Source organism: Lolium perenne, chromosome 5, assembly GCF_019359855.2.
Source record: "Lolium perenne isolate Kyuss_39 chromosome 5, Kyuss_2.0, whole genome shotgun sequence".
NCBI lineage: Eukaryota > Viridiplantae > Streptophyta > Magnoliopsida > Poales > Poaceae > Lolium > Lolium perenne.
The window spans coordinates 199,295,344-199,309,711 of record NC_067248.2 but is presented as its reverse complement, the minus strand read 5'-3'; positions in this window follow the sequence as shown (position 1 = coordinate 199,309,711).

The following is a 14,368-nucleotide window of genomic DNA, read 5'->3' as shown; positions in this document are numbered from 1 at the left end:
GACTAGAGAAGGATCTACGAGTACATCCGTTTCTTACCCTTTGGCAGCGTCGGTTCCATCTCTCGCGGTACTTTCTTCTCCATTGGAAGCACCATCTGGCTCGGCTCGATTTCCCAGCGGCGGCACCAGCTTCTCGGCGCGCCGACCCCAACCCCAGCGGCACGGTCTTCTCCGGTGGCGGCACCACCAAAAGTGGTCAGAAGTTGTCCCTGAACTCACTAGGATGCGTGTAAGTAGTCAATGATAGTTGGGGTTTTAAACAAGTTCTTTTTTCTTTAATGATGGGAAACTAGTATTCTTCTCGCAAATGTTTTTTTAATGACGGGAAACAGTAGATGTTAAGTACTAGTTCTGGCAAAAAAGATGTTAAGTAATAGTATCCATCACAGCAGGTGGTTTGGCAGTCAACATACAAATATATGCTCCATGTTACCTGCTTCGGAAAAGTCCGAAAGCTTGCTCGCATCTGTAAAATCAAATTGTCTTGCTGCTGCTAGATTTTGTGCAAACTAATTAAAGAGATAGCTAGATGCATTTTCTCCATGTATGTTACGTTCGATTTATATGTCGTTGATTGATATATACCGTGCTTAACTAGATGCGTAAGCAAACTCGCTCCAACGTCAATGAGCAACTACGTCTTAGGACCTGTCGATTGTACATGTCCTCTCGCACCCCCGAGTTCGTAATTCAAAGAAACTCACTAGCCAAAAAGCCAAAGGTGACGGGCAGGCGTGATGCAGCAATTCAACGTTTTATATTAAAAGGGTGAGGGAAAGGCCGCCCTAAACGGGTTGGTCACTCGGCGGACCCTCCTCAGCCCTCGCGCTTCTATGTGCAACTGGATGGCAACGATGACATGTATATGTTGGTCATCCCCGTGAGAATTCAAGCAATGTCGAAAGGGATTCTTCCCAGGCCTATCAAGCTCAAGACGAGCGTAGGCTGCGCCTGGTATGTGCACATCGATGAGTACCAGGGTGAACTGGTCTTGAAGGATGGTTGGTTCGGGTTTGGAGAGGCGCATGAACTGCAGCTCGATGACATTCTCGTCTTCGAGGTGAAAGACACTTCCTTGATGAATGTGTTGATCTACGATCACAACACCTCCACCCGAGAGGGTAATATTTTGTGCTGATCACCCTTAGTTGCATGCATGATCTGCAGTGCTTTTAGGAAGAGGGGATCGAAACACCTCAATATTTTATTGAATTAACTAGATGTCGCTTTTGGACCTGGGGTAGTGCCCGCTGATGTTCATGCTGAACTTGGTTTTTGTATTAAGCTGAACTGGGGATCAGATACACTGTGATGAGACTTTGTTAATTAGCTAATATAGTATATATTAGACATGTTTTATTTTATTTTAATTTACTGTGATATGCTGCGGTAGTTTTAATGTGCGGTCTGATGATTTGTATTATACCTAGCTACATGGAGCTCAACATTTTGAAATATTCATAGATTTGTAAGTGTAAATGTGATATATCCCATATGTAGTCAATGCTTACGTGTACGAGCTTGTAAAATCTCAGTGGAAAATACATTTTATTTTAGGAAGTGTAAAAGTGACCAATTTTTTGATCTGATTGTAGCGAACGATTGTAGCAAACACAAGTGCAGATGGTCAAACCCCAAAACTTCTCATATTCATTGTTACATGGTCGAGATATAAAGGTATTTTACGCACCGGTTTAATACATCGCTATGCTTACATCCATGTTTGTTTGCGCTTTTTTTGACACCTCTTAATGCTCCCTCCGATCCATTTTTTTGAGATACACAGTACAAACACGTACGCTCTCATATAGATGTATCTAGACACATATTAGTTGTAGAGACATCCATTTTATCATCAAGTAATGAGGATCGATGGAGTATCGTTTTCATTTTACCAAAAGAAACGGATATACCGTATAGTACAACGTAGTCCGAGGCCCTTAGCTCAATGCAATTTCTGTGTGCACACCGATCGGATCATAACCCACACGACCTGTCTCACCGGTATGTAGGTCCGGGCCCCACCGGATACCGATAAAGCCCGGTGACCCGCCGGGTGAAGTTTTCTGTGGATTCCTCGCGGACCTGGCTTCGTTCCTCCAAGAAACGCGCATTTTTTTTGACCGGGGACACGCACATTTATTCCCTTGCTGATGTATCATTCTCGGCTCACAGCCCCCTCATGTTCAGATCTCCTCGGATCCTCGCCGTCCATCTCCCCGAGTCCTCTCCCTACACCACCGGCGTCCACCACCGCCGGACTACGCGGCTTGGACTCCGTCCTCTACGGATGCGGCGACGTCGCACCTAAAAACTCCACTAAGGCGGCGCGGCATCCCCGATTCTCTCGGTCCATGGCTGCAATGGCGGTATGTTTCCCCAAATCACTAGGGTTGCCGGTCACATCTTTATTATATCTAAGTCAGTATTGCCGGTTGCTTAGCATTGTTTGATATAGACTATTTCTCTCATCCAGTTGTATATATTAATCCTCCGGTAAAGACTGGCTACACATGCACGCATGCTAGCTAGGTTGGGACCGGATCTAATGTGTGCAATAATAATCGTTCAAATATGATATTGGTCAATCCACGGCCGATAATCACATATGAGGACACCGAGCATGCATGTCCGCTTATGGACTCTTTAGGCCGACGCTGATTTTTTTTGTTTGCTTGGTCAATCAGACCGGCGGATGATGAACTGAAGATGCATTACTCGATGCTAGACCTAGCCAGCAAGCATGCATGGCTCATGCTAGCTTGATTTCTATTCTCATAGCTACTATTTATATCGATTTGGCTTCATGCGATACAATGATACACTATGCTGAATAATTTGATGATACAAGGTTGTACATATCAGCCTAGCTAGATTCGTAAGCTTATTGTTCAGACCGTGTGTTCGATAAGAACAATGATCCGCCGACTTTGCTAGGTGCCTTTGATTATGCATTTGCTTGGAATTACGGTCTAAGCTAGAGGCATTATCTAATTGAGGCCTCTTTTTTGCAAAGTGTTCAAACAAGAAGCTCAAGCTTGGAGAGAGCTTATCATGGAAGGAGACATCTCAGAGAGCCAGCCCCAAGGTGCAAGGTGTTTAGGCGCATCGATGAGGAGAATACCGCCGACAGCCTTCGCAAGGTACTATGTACATCGGAGTTAGAGGTGATTACCATCCCCACCGTGTTCTACCCTGGTTTTACGGTGGGTGTCCGTGAGTCCATCAACCTGAAGATGTCCACCGCATGCACCTGGATTGTGGACCCGAAGCAACAAGATGGCAATGTTTTAATGGACGCAGGATGGCCAGAGTTTGTCAGCACATGACTTGAAGGTAGGATACCTCCGACCTTCAAGAAGATTGACACCAAATCATTGCAGGTGCTCATATTTGGTTACAATTGCTGTGAGAAGGTTATATGGTGTTCGTGTTATCACCCATCGCTGGGGCAACAAAATGAATCACAGCTGTATTAAGTTGTCTTACAAATGTTCTCGTAGTATAATGATGATGTATTGTGGTGAACATGATGGTACCATTACTGGATTGTGGTCACATGTGAGGGGGATGTTGATAGGTATAAGTGGATTGCCTAGCCCTTTCCATTAGTTCGGACTTTTGGTTGCGTTGGCTTGTGTATGAAGCTTGGCATGGTATCGGGAGCCCGTGGTCTCGAGTTCGAGACCTGGCTTTCGTAATTTATCCTAAAAATTGGTGCTGCCCTCCGTTGCCCTCCTCGAGTCCACGTATATGCCTCTTGAGAGTCTCCTTGTGTTGACCTCTTCCCTTCTTCCGTCACACGTGAGGAGGGGTGTTCAGATGTATAAGTGAATTGCCTAGCCTTTTCATCAACTCGGACTTTTGGTTGCGTTGGCTAGTGCATGAAGGTTGACAAACCTTATTTATATGTACAGCTCTCTAGTTGTACTATTAATTATTATGTGCTTATGTTGGTTGGATTGTGATGAACATGAGATGTTCGTTGTTTCCGTAAATAAAAAAACGTGTTGTTTTTTCGAATCCTCGTTACCGGATATGTTTTGCACAAACTAGTGAAGTGCCCGCCGACAAAACATATTATGCGCAAATAGGCAACCCTCAAGCAACGATCATGGGTTCAAGCGTCCAGATCCAAAGGTGCCTTGACATCGCAAGCACGTATGAACAGTTGGTTGACTTGTAGATTTGGACGTTGGATCGAAAATAGATAGCTAAGAACTAAGTACCGTAGCATGTAGCATATGTAACTGCTCATGGTCTCATTCTCGGGGTTCAAGTGCTACCCCATGTAGCACCAACTTTTTTTTTTGGGTTAGCCTGCATAACCTTCCCAATAAAAAAGTACTACCTTCCCTTCATGGGCCAATTGTTTGTACTTTTAGCTGCCGCCGGCCATGTACATGGTGATTGATGTCACCGCTTGCTTCACTCGATAACAATCCAAAACATTTAATGGGCCTCCGACTCATGCCATTGGGGCCCTTCCTAATTTAAACACGGAGATCCTATGATTGGCCCTCAAGAAACCGAGATTCTAAATATAAAGTTATTTTTATTTCGTATCAATTATGATTATGATTCTTTAAATGCGCATAGCCGTATGCGCATCTACATGGGCTCTATATTTTGATATATTCATATAGTTGATTTCAAAATTTTCATAAATTATTTAAAGTTCCAAGATTTATTCTATCAGTTTGCAAGATCTTAGAGTGTATTTGTAGTTTAAAAAAAATGACAAACCTCTTCATCAGATTGTTGTTAACAAGTGTAGTGTTGTGAACCCAAAATATATTACATACTTCCTCGTAGATCAAATTTGAACTAATTAAGTTGAACTAAAACCCGGATCAACAGTTAGTATGGATTATGTGCATGGAGTACGAAAAACAAATGAATAGGCAATATTTCAGTTTTTCCTTCAGTTGAGAATGCTAGAGCAGGACCCATTTGCCAGTAGCGCCCCTCAACATTTGAAGGTAAAGACAAACAAAAGGGATCGAAAAAAGCAAGTATCCTACATATCTCGGGTTAAAACATATCGAGAAATCACATATTGCTTGTACATAGAGGCTGACATCGTGGACCCATCGGCCAGCCATGGAAAAAAATCCAAGAAAGGAAACAATTATCGTACAGAAGCCGACATGTGGGACGCATTTTGCAGAGCGTCCTCAACTTTAACAAAGGCGGCAAGGGATCGAAAGAAAAAGCAAAGTTCCCGTAAATCAGCGGTCAAAAATAAATCCAAGAAATGAAATGTTTATTGTTCATAGAGGCTGACATGTGGGACCCACGAGCCAAGCCGTCCTCAATGTTTCAAAGGCGGCAGGATCGAAAAAAGGCAAGTGACCATATATCAAAGCCAAAAATAATCCAAGGAAAGAAACTTTTATTGTACATAGAGGATGACATATGGGTCCCGTTTTGCAGAGCGGTCTCACATTTTCCAAGGCGGCACGGGATCGAAAAAAAGAAAGGAAAGGTTTATCGTTCGTAGAGGCCGAGATGTGGGACCCATGGGCCAGCCAGCCGTCCTCTTAGTTTCAAAGGCGGCAGGGATAAAAAAAGGCAAATAGCCGTAATTAGGGTCAAAAATAAATCAAACAAAGGAAACTTTTACCGTTCATAGAGGCCGACAGTGGACCCATGAGCCAGCAGCGTCTCAACGCTTCGTGAGGCGGCATGAGATCGAAAGAAAAAGGCAAATACCAAGAAATTATGGGTCAATAATAAATCAAACAAAAGGTTTATTGTTCATAGAGGCCGACATGTGGGACCCCTGAGCCGGCAGCTGTCCCCAACGTGTTAAAGGCGGCAGGAGATAGAAAGACAAAGGCCAAAAAATCAGTTGGTAAAAAATCCAAGAAAAGAAACATTTACCGTTCGAGAGGTCGACATGCGGGACCCATGAGGCAGAAAGATCCTCAACGATTCCAAGGCGGCAGGGATCAAAAGGGGTCAAAAATAAATCCATCATAGGAAACTTTTATTGTTCATAGAGGATGTGGGACCGACCGCGCAGCGTCCTCATCGTTTCAAAGGGGGCAGGGGATCAAAAGAAAACGGTAAATAGCCGTAAATTAGGGGTAAAAAATAAATCCAATGAAGGACACTTTATTGTTCATAGAGTATGACATGCGGGACCCATGAGCCAGCAGCTTCCTCAACGTTTCAAAGGCGGCATGAGATCGAAAGGAAAAGGAAAGTGACCAAATATCGAGCCAAAAATAATCTAAGAAAAGAAACTTTATTGTGCATAGAGAATGACATGCGGGTCCCATTTTGCAAAGACCGGTCTCAAGGTTTCAAAGTCGGCATTAGATCGAAAGAAAAAGACAAGTGCCAAATATCGGGGAGCCAAAAATAATCCAAGAAAAGAAACTTCTATTGTACATAGAGGATGACATGCGGGTCCCATTTTGCAAAGCCGGTCTCAATGTTTCCAAGGCGGCACATGACCAAAAGAAAAAGGAAGTAGCCGTAAATAAGGGTGTCAAAAAATCCAAGAAAAGGAATATTTCAATTGGGCTGCTTCCCGGCCATCTCGCCTTCAAACTATCCCACCGGACGCCTTTTGATTCGTACAATTTCAGCCCATTCCAAAACAGAAAGTCCTATGCCTCGCAAAGACAAAAAACAAGGAGATTCAGCATATAAGTTTGTTTATGTAAAAATAAAAATTTAATTTATCCCTTTGCAATAGCTCGTGAGCAAAATACACTCGTTTATTGTCCGCAAAATAATCAAGATATCACATGTTTCTTATAACGGGGAGGCTGACATCGGGGACCCATGCGCCGAAGCGTCGTCAACATTTTAAAGGCGGCAAGTGGATGGAAAGAAAAAATAAACCAAAAATCTGTTGGTACAAAATCCAAGAAAAGAAACATTTTCGTTTCCGAGAGGATAACATGCGGGACCCATGAGGCAGCAAAGATCCTCAGCGTTTAATGTTAGACGCTGACATGTGGGACCCGTGAGCCAGCAGCGTCCTCAACGTTTTAAAGGCGGCAGGAGATCGAAAGAAAAAATAAGCCAAAAATCATTTGGTATTCAAAATCCAAGAAAATAAACATTTACCGTTCTGAGAGGATGACATGCGGGACCCATGAGGCAGCAGCATCCTCAACGATTCCAAGGCGGCAGGGGATCAAATGAAAAAAGGAAATATCCAGAAATTAATTAGGGTTCAAAATAAATCCATCAAAGGAAAGTTTTATTGTTCATAGAGGATGACATGTGGGACCGACCTGCCAACAAATGTCCTCTCATCGTTTCAAAGGGGGCAAGAGATCAAAAGAAAAGGCAAATAGCCGTAAATTAGGGTAAAAAATAACTCCAAGAAAGGAAACTTTTATTGTTCGTAGAGGATGACATGCGGGATCCATGAGCCAAAGAGGCCTTACTTAACGTTTCAAAGGCGGCATGAGATCGAAAGAAAAAGGCAAGTGACAAAATATCAGAGCCCAAGATAATCCAAGAAAATAAACTTTATTTACATAGAGGATGACATGCGGTCCCATTTTGCAGCCAGTCCCAACGTTTCAAATGCGGCTTGAGATCAAAAGAAAAAGAAAGTAGCCAGAAATTAGGGGGTCAAAAAAATCCAAGAAAATAAAGTTGATGGACATAGAGGATGACATGCGGGTCCCATGAGCTAGCAAACTTACTCAACGTTTCCAAGGCGGCAGGATCAAAAGAAAAGGAAATAGCCAAAAATCGAGGGTGAAAAAACAAAGAAAATGAACTTTTATAGTACATAGAGGATGACATGCGGGTCCCATGAGCCAAGAGGTTCCTCAACGTTTCAAACGTGGCATGAGATTGAAAGAAAAGGCAAGTGACCAAATATCGAGCCAAAAATAATTCAAGAAAAGAAACTTGATTGTACATAGAGGATGACATGCAGGTCCCAATTAGCAAGAGAAGCGTATCACCGTTTGAGAGGCTGCACGGGATCGGAAAAAAAACGCAAGTGACCAAAGATCCTGAGCCAAAAATTATCCAACCAACCAAATTTTATTGTACGTACAGGATGACATGCGGGTCCCATTTTGCAAGAGCGGTCTCAACGTTTCCAAGGCGGCACGTAACCAAAAGAAAAATGAAGTAGCCGTAAATCGTGGGGTGAAAAAAATCCAAGAAGAAAGATTTCAATTGGGCTGCATCCGGACATCTGGGCCTTCGAACTATCCCGCTTGGCCTTTTGACTCGTACAATTTCAGCCCACTCCAAAACAGGAAAGTTCCGAATTTTCTAAAAAACAGAAAGTCCTATGCTTCGCAAAGACAAAAAAACAAGGAGATTCAACATATAAGTTTGTTTATGTAAAAATAAAGATTTAATTATCCGTTTGAAATAGCTCGTAGCGCAATACATTGTTTATTGTCCGCAAAATAATCAAGATATCATATGTTTCTTGTACGGAGAGGTCGACATCGGGGACCCATGAGCCAACAAATATCGTCAACGTTTTAAAGGCGGCAGGGATGGAAAGAAAAAATAAACCATAAATCTGTTGGTAAAAAATCCAAGAAAAGAAACATTTTCGTTCCGAGAGGATGACATGCGGGACCCATGAGGCAGCAAGATCCTCGGCGTTTATTGTTCATAGAGGTTGACATGTGGGACCCGTGAGCCAAGAAGTCCTCAACGTTTTAAAGGCTGCACATGATCGAAAGAAAAAATAAGCCAAAAATCGTTTGGTCAACAAAATCCAAGAAAATAAACATTTACCGTTCCGAGAGGATGACATGCGGGACCCATGATGCAAAGAAGATCCTCAACGATTCCAAGGCGGCAGGGGAAATATCCGGAAATTAATTAGGGGTTCAAAATAAATCCATCAAAGGAAACTTTTATTGTTCATAGAGGATGACATGTGGGACCGACCTGCCAACAGCGTCCTCATCGTTTCAGAGGGGGCAGGAGATCAAAAGAAAAAGGCAAATAGCCAGAAATTAGGGGTAAAAAATAACTCCAAGAAAGGAAACTTTTATTGTTCGTAGAGGATGACATGCGGGACCCATGAGCCAGCAGCTTACTCAACGTTTCAAAGGCGGCATGAGATCGAAAGAAAAAGGCAAGTGACCAAATATCAGAGCCAAAGATAATCCAAGAAAAGAAACTTTATTGTACGTAGAGGATGACATGCGGGTCCCATTTAGCAAGAAGGTCTCAACGTTTCAAATGCGGCTTGATATCAAAAGAAAAAGAAAGTTGATTGTACATAGAGGATGACATGCGGGTCCCATGAGTCAGCAGCTTACCCAAAGTTTCCAAGGCGGCAGGGGATCAAAAGAAAAAGGAAATAGCCAAAAATTAGAGGGTGAAAAAAAAATAAAGAAAATAAACTTTTATAGCACATAGAGGATGACATGCGGGTCCCATGAGCCAGCAGGTTCCTCAACGTTTCAAACATGGCATGAGATCGAAAGAAAAAGGCAAGTGACCAAATATGAGGAGCCAAAAATAATTCAAGAAAAGAAAGTTTTATAGTACATAGAGGATGACATGCGGGTCCCATTTAGCAGCAGCGGTATCACCGTTTGAGAGGCGGCAGGGGATCAAAAGAAAAAAGAAATTGCCAAAAATCAGAGGGTGAAAAAAAACCAAGAAAATGAACTTTTATAGTACATAGAGGATGACATGCGGGTCCCATGAGCCTGCAGGTTCCTCAACGTTTCAAACGTGGCATGAGATCGAAAGAAAAAGGCAAGTGCCCAAATATGAGGTGCCAAAAACTCCAAGAAAAGAAAGTTGATTGCTCATAGAGGATGACATGCGGGTCCCATTTAGTCAGCAGCGGTCTCACTGTTTGAGAGGCGGTAGGGGATCGAAAGAAAAAGGCAAGTGACCAAATATCAGGAGCCAAAAATAATTCAAGAAAAGAAAGTTTTATAGTCCATAGAGGATGACATGCGGGTCCCATTTAGCAGCAGCGGTATCACCGTTTGAGAGGCGGCAGGGGATCGAAAGAAAAAGGCAAGTGACCAAATATGAGGTGCCACAAAAATCTAAGAAAAGAAAGTTTTATAGTACATAGAGGATGACATGCGGGTCCCATTTAGCAGCAGCGGTATCACCGTTTGAGAGGCGGCAGGGGATCGAAAGAAAAAGGCAAGTGACCAAATATGAGGTGCCAAAAAAAATCCAAGAAAAGAAAGTTTTATAGTACATAGAGGATGACATGCGGGTCCCATTTAGCAGCAGCGGTATCACCGTTTGAGAGGCGGCAGGGGATCGAAAAAAAAGGCAAGTGACCAAATATGAGGTGCCAAAAAAAACTCCAAGAAAAGAAAGTTGATTGCACATAGAGGATGACATGCGGGTCCCATTTAGCAAAGAAAGCTGTCTCAACGTTTCCAAGGCGGCAAGGGATCAAAAGAAAAAGGAAGTAGCCGTAAATCGTGGGGTCAAAAAAATCCAAGAATAGAAAGAATTTTGGTTCATAGAGGATGACATGCGGGACCCATGATCCCGCATCGTAAACGGCCCGATCGGAGAACGTTGAATGAGATGGCGCGATCGAGAAAAAAACAATGCCAGAGAGGCTGCCATCTGGGCCCTACATCCCTCGGCGGTGCGGATTTGCGTTGACTCGGCCGGCGAACCCGAGATTTCGAGATGCACCACGTCCCGGGCCACCATACGCGACGTTTTGGCCGCTTTCGTTGGGCTAGGTGGCCTCAAAACGAGAAAAAAAAAGTTTTGACATGCACCACGGAGGGACCCAAAATCGTCGGCCATGGTACACCAGCAACCACGGCGCGACTTCAACTTCGTCGGCCATGGCAACTTTTCTTGTAGTGTTTTCTGGTAAAAGTGTTTGAGCAACAAGGAAGACAGTGTAGAGTCTTATAATGCTTGCAATATGTTCTTATGTAAGTTTTGCTGTACCGGTTCATACTTGTGTTTGCTTCAAATAACCTTGCTAGCCAAAGCCTTGTATTGAGAGGGAATGCTTCTCGTGCATCCAAAACCTTGAGCCAAAACTTATGCCATGTGTGTCCACCATATCTACCTACTATGTGGTATTTTTCTGCCATTCCAAGTAAATACTTCATGTGCTACCTTTAAACAATTCAAAATTTATCATCCCTTATTTGTGTCAATGTTTTATAGCTCATGAGGAAGTATGTGGTGTTTTATCTTTCAATCTTGTTGGGCAGCTTTCACCAATGGACTAGTGGCTTCATCCGCTTATCCAATAATTTTGCAAAAAGAGCCGGCAATGGGGTTCCCAGCCCCAATTAATCACAAATAGACACTCCTCCATGGTATGTGAAATGTTGGAAGGCACCCGAGGATTCGGTTAGCCATGGCTTGAGAAAGCAAAGGTGGGGAGGAGTGTCATCTAAATAAAACTAATATAAATAGACACTCCTTCATGGTATGTGATTGTTGGAAGGCACCCGAGGATTCGGTTAGCCATGGCTTGTGAAAGCAAAGGTTGGAAGGAGTGTCACCCAAAAATAAAAATAAACTACATCATGGAAGCCGCTCTTTGAAGGTCTGTCTGGCAAGGGGGTTAGAGTGCCCACTACCATTCATTGACAACAACAAACACCTCTCAAAATTTTACTTTTATGCTCTCTTTATGATTTCAAAACTTGAAAAGCTCTAGCACATGATTTAATCCCTGCTTCCCTCTGCGAAGGGCCTTTCTTTTACTTTATGTTGAGTCAGTTTACCTACTTCCTTCCATCTTAGAAGCAAACACTTGTGTCAACTATGCATTGATTCTTACATACTTGCTTATTTGCATTCATCATATTACTTTGTGCTGACAATTATCCATGAGATATGTATGTTGAAAGTTGAAAGCAATTGCTGAAACTTAATCATCCTTTGTGTTGCTTCAATGCCTTTTACTTTGAATCTATTGCTTTATGGGTTAACTCTTATGCAAGACTTTTTGATGCTTGTCTTGAAAGTACTATTCATGAAAAGTTTTGCTATAAGTTATCTATTTGTTAGCAAACTATAGATCGTTGCCTTGAGTCACTTCATTCATCTCATATGCTTTGCAATAGTATGATAAAGATTATGTAAGTAGCATGTCACTACAGAAATTATTCTTTTTATCGTTTACCTACTCGAGGGCAAGTAGGAACTAAGCTTGGGGATGCTGATACGTCTCCAACGTATCTATAATTTCTGATGTTCCATGCTTGTTTTATGACAATACCTACATGTTTTGCTCACACTTTATAATGTTTTTATGCGTTGTCCGGAACTAACCTATTAACAAGATGCCACAGCGCGCTCTCGTTTTCTCGTTGTTTTTTGTTCCAGAAAGGCTGTTCGGGCAATATTCTCGGAATTCGACGAAACAAAGACCCAGTATCTTATTTTTCCCGGAAGACCCCAAAACACCGAAGGAGAGTCGGAGGCGGGCCAGAGGGCCACCACACCATAAGGCGGCGCGGCCCTGTGCCTGGCCACGCCAGCCTATGGTGAGGAGGCCCTGTGCACCCTCCTGCGCCGCCTCTTCGCCTATATAAGCCCTTTCGACCTAGAAACGCGATACGAGAAGTTGGAGTCACCAGAAACCATCCAGAACACCGCCACCATCGCGAAACTCCGTCTCGGGACCAGAAACTCCGTTCTGGCACTCCGCCGGGACGGGGAATTGGAGGAGATCATCGCCATCATCACCACCGACACCTCTCCATCGACTAACCATGTTTCCCCCATCCATGTGTGAGTAATTCCCCCGCTGTAGGCTGAAGGGGATGGTAGGGATTGGATGAGATTGGTCATGTAATAGCATAAGATTGTTAGGGCATAGTGCCTAGTGTCCGTAATTGGTACTTTGATGATATTGTTGCAACTTGTTATGCTTAATGCTTGTCACTAGGGCCCGAGTGCCATGATCTCAGATCTGAACATGTTATTGTTTCATGATGATATTCATTGTTTTATGATCTTACCTGCAAGTTGTATACACATGTCGCTGTCCGGAACCCGAGGCCCCAAAGTGACGTAAATTGGGACAACCGGAGGGGAAGGCGTTGATGTGAGGATCACATGTGTTCACGGAGTGTTAATGCTTTGCTCCTGCTCTATTAAAAGGAGTACCTTAATTTCCAAAGAGATTCCCTAGAGGCCCTAAGCTGCCACCGGCTGGTAGGACAAAAGATGTTGTGCAAGTTTCTCATTGCGAGCATGTACGACTAAATATGGAACACATGCCTATGGATTGTTTAGTACTTGGATACTGCTTTTATTACTATCTCAAATGCCCTACTTTGTTTGTTACATGAGTTTCTCGCATCCATGCAACGCCTGCTCATCCATCCCTATGCCTACAATATTTTAACTCGTTGTTTACTATAATCACTATCGCTGTCTTTGTTACATCGTCGCTGATATTTCACCACTGCCATCGCTATAAAATCACATTATCGATAAACTCTTGCGAGCAAGTCTGTTTCCAGGTGCAGCTGAATTGACAACTCTGCTGTTAAGGCTTTCAAGTATTCTTTGGCTCCCCTTGTGTCGAATTAATAAATTGGATTTTACTTCTCGCGAAGACTGTTGTGATCCCCTATACTTGTGGGTTATCAATGATATGATCATTACTAGTGATGATCCTGAGTATATTGCCTTTGTCAAGCTAGGCTCGTCTTCGTGATCAGTTTCTTATGGCTGATCTTGGTTCTCTTCGCTATTTTCTTGGAATTGAGGTTTCCTCCACTTCTGATGGCTTTTCTATCTCTCAGGAAAAGTACATTCAGGATCTTCTTGCTCGTGCTGCTTGATACGTCTCCAACGTATCTATAATTTCTGATGTTCCATGCTAGTTTTATGACAATACCTACATGTTTTGCTCACACTTTATAATGATTTTATGCATTTTCCAGAACTAACCTATTAACAAGATGCCGAAGTGTCAGTTCATGTTTTCTGCTGTTTTTGGTTCCAGAAAGGTTGTTCGGGCAATATTCTCGGAATTCGACGAAACAAAAGCCAAACATCTTATTTCACCGAGACGGACCAGAACACCGAAGGGGAGACGGAGAGGAGGCCCAGGGCCCCCACACCACAGGGCGGCGCGGCCAGGCCCCCAGGTGCGCCAGCCTATGGGGAGGCCACCCCCTAGCTCCACCGACATCGCCTCTTCGCCTATATCATCCCTCACGACGTAAAAACCCTACAAAAATCGACGAAACTCTAGAAAGACTCCAGGGGCGCCGCCGCCATCGCGAAACTCCGTTTCGGGGGACAGAAGTCTCTGTTCCGGCACGCCGCCGAGACGGGGAATTGCCCCCGAAGTCATCTCCATCGACACCACCGACATCTTCATCGCCGTTGCTGTCTCCTATGATGAGGAGGGAGTAGTTCTCCCCCGAGGCTG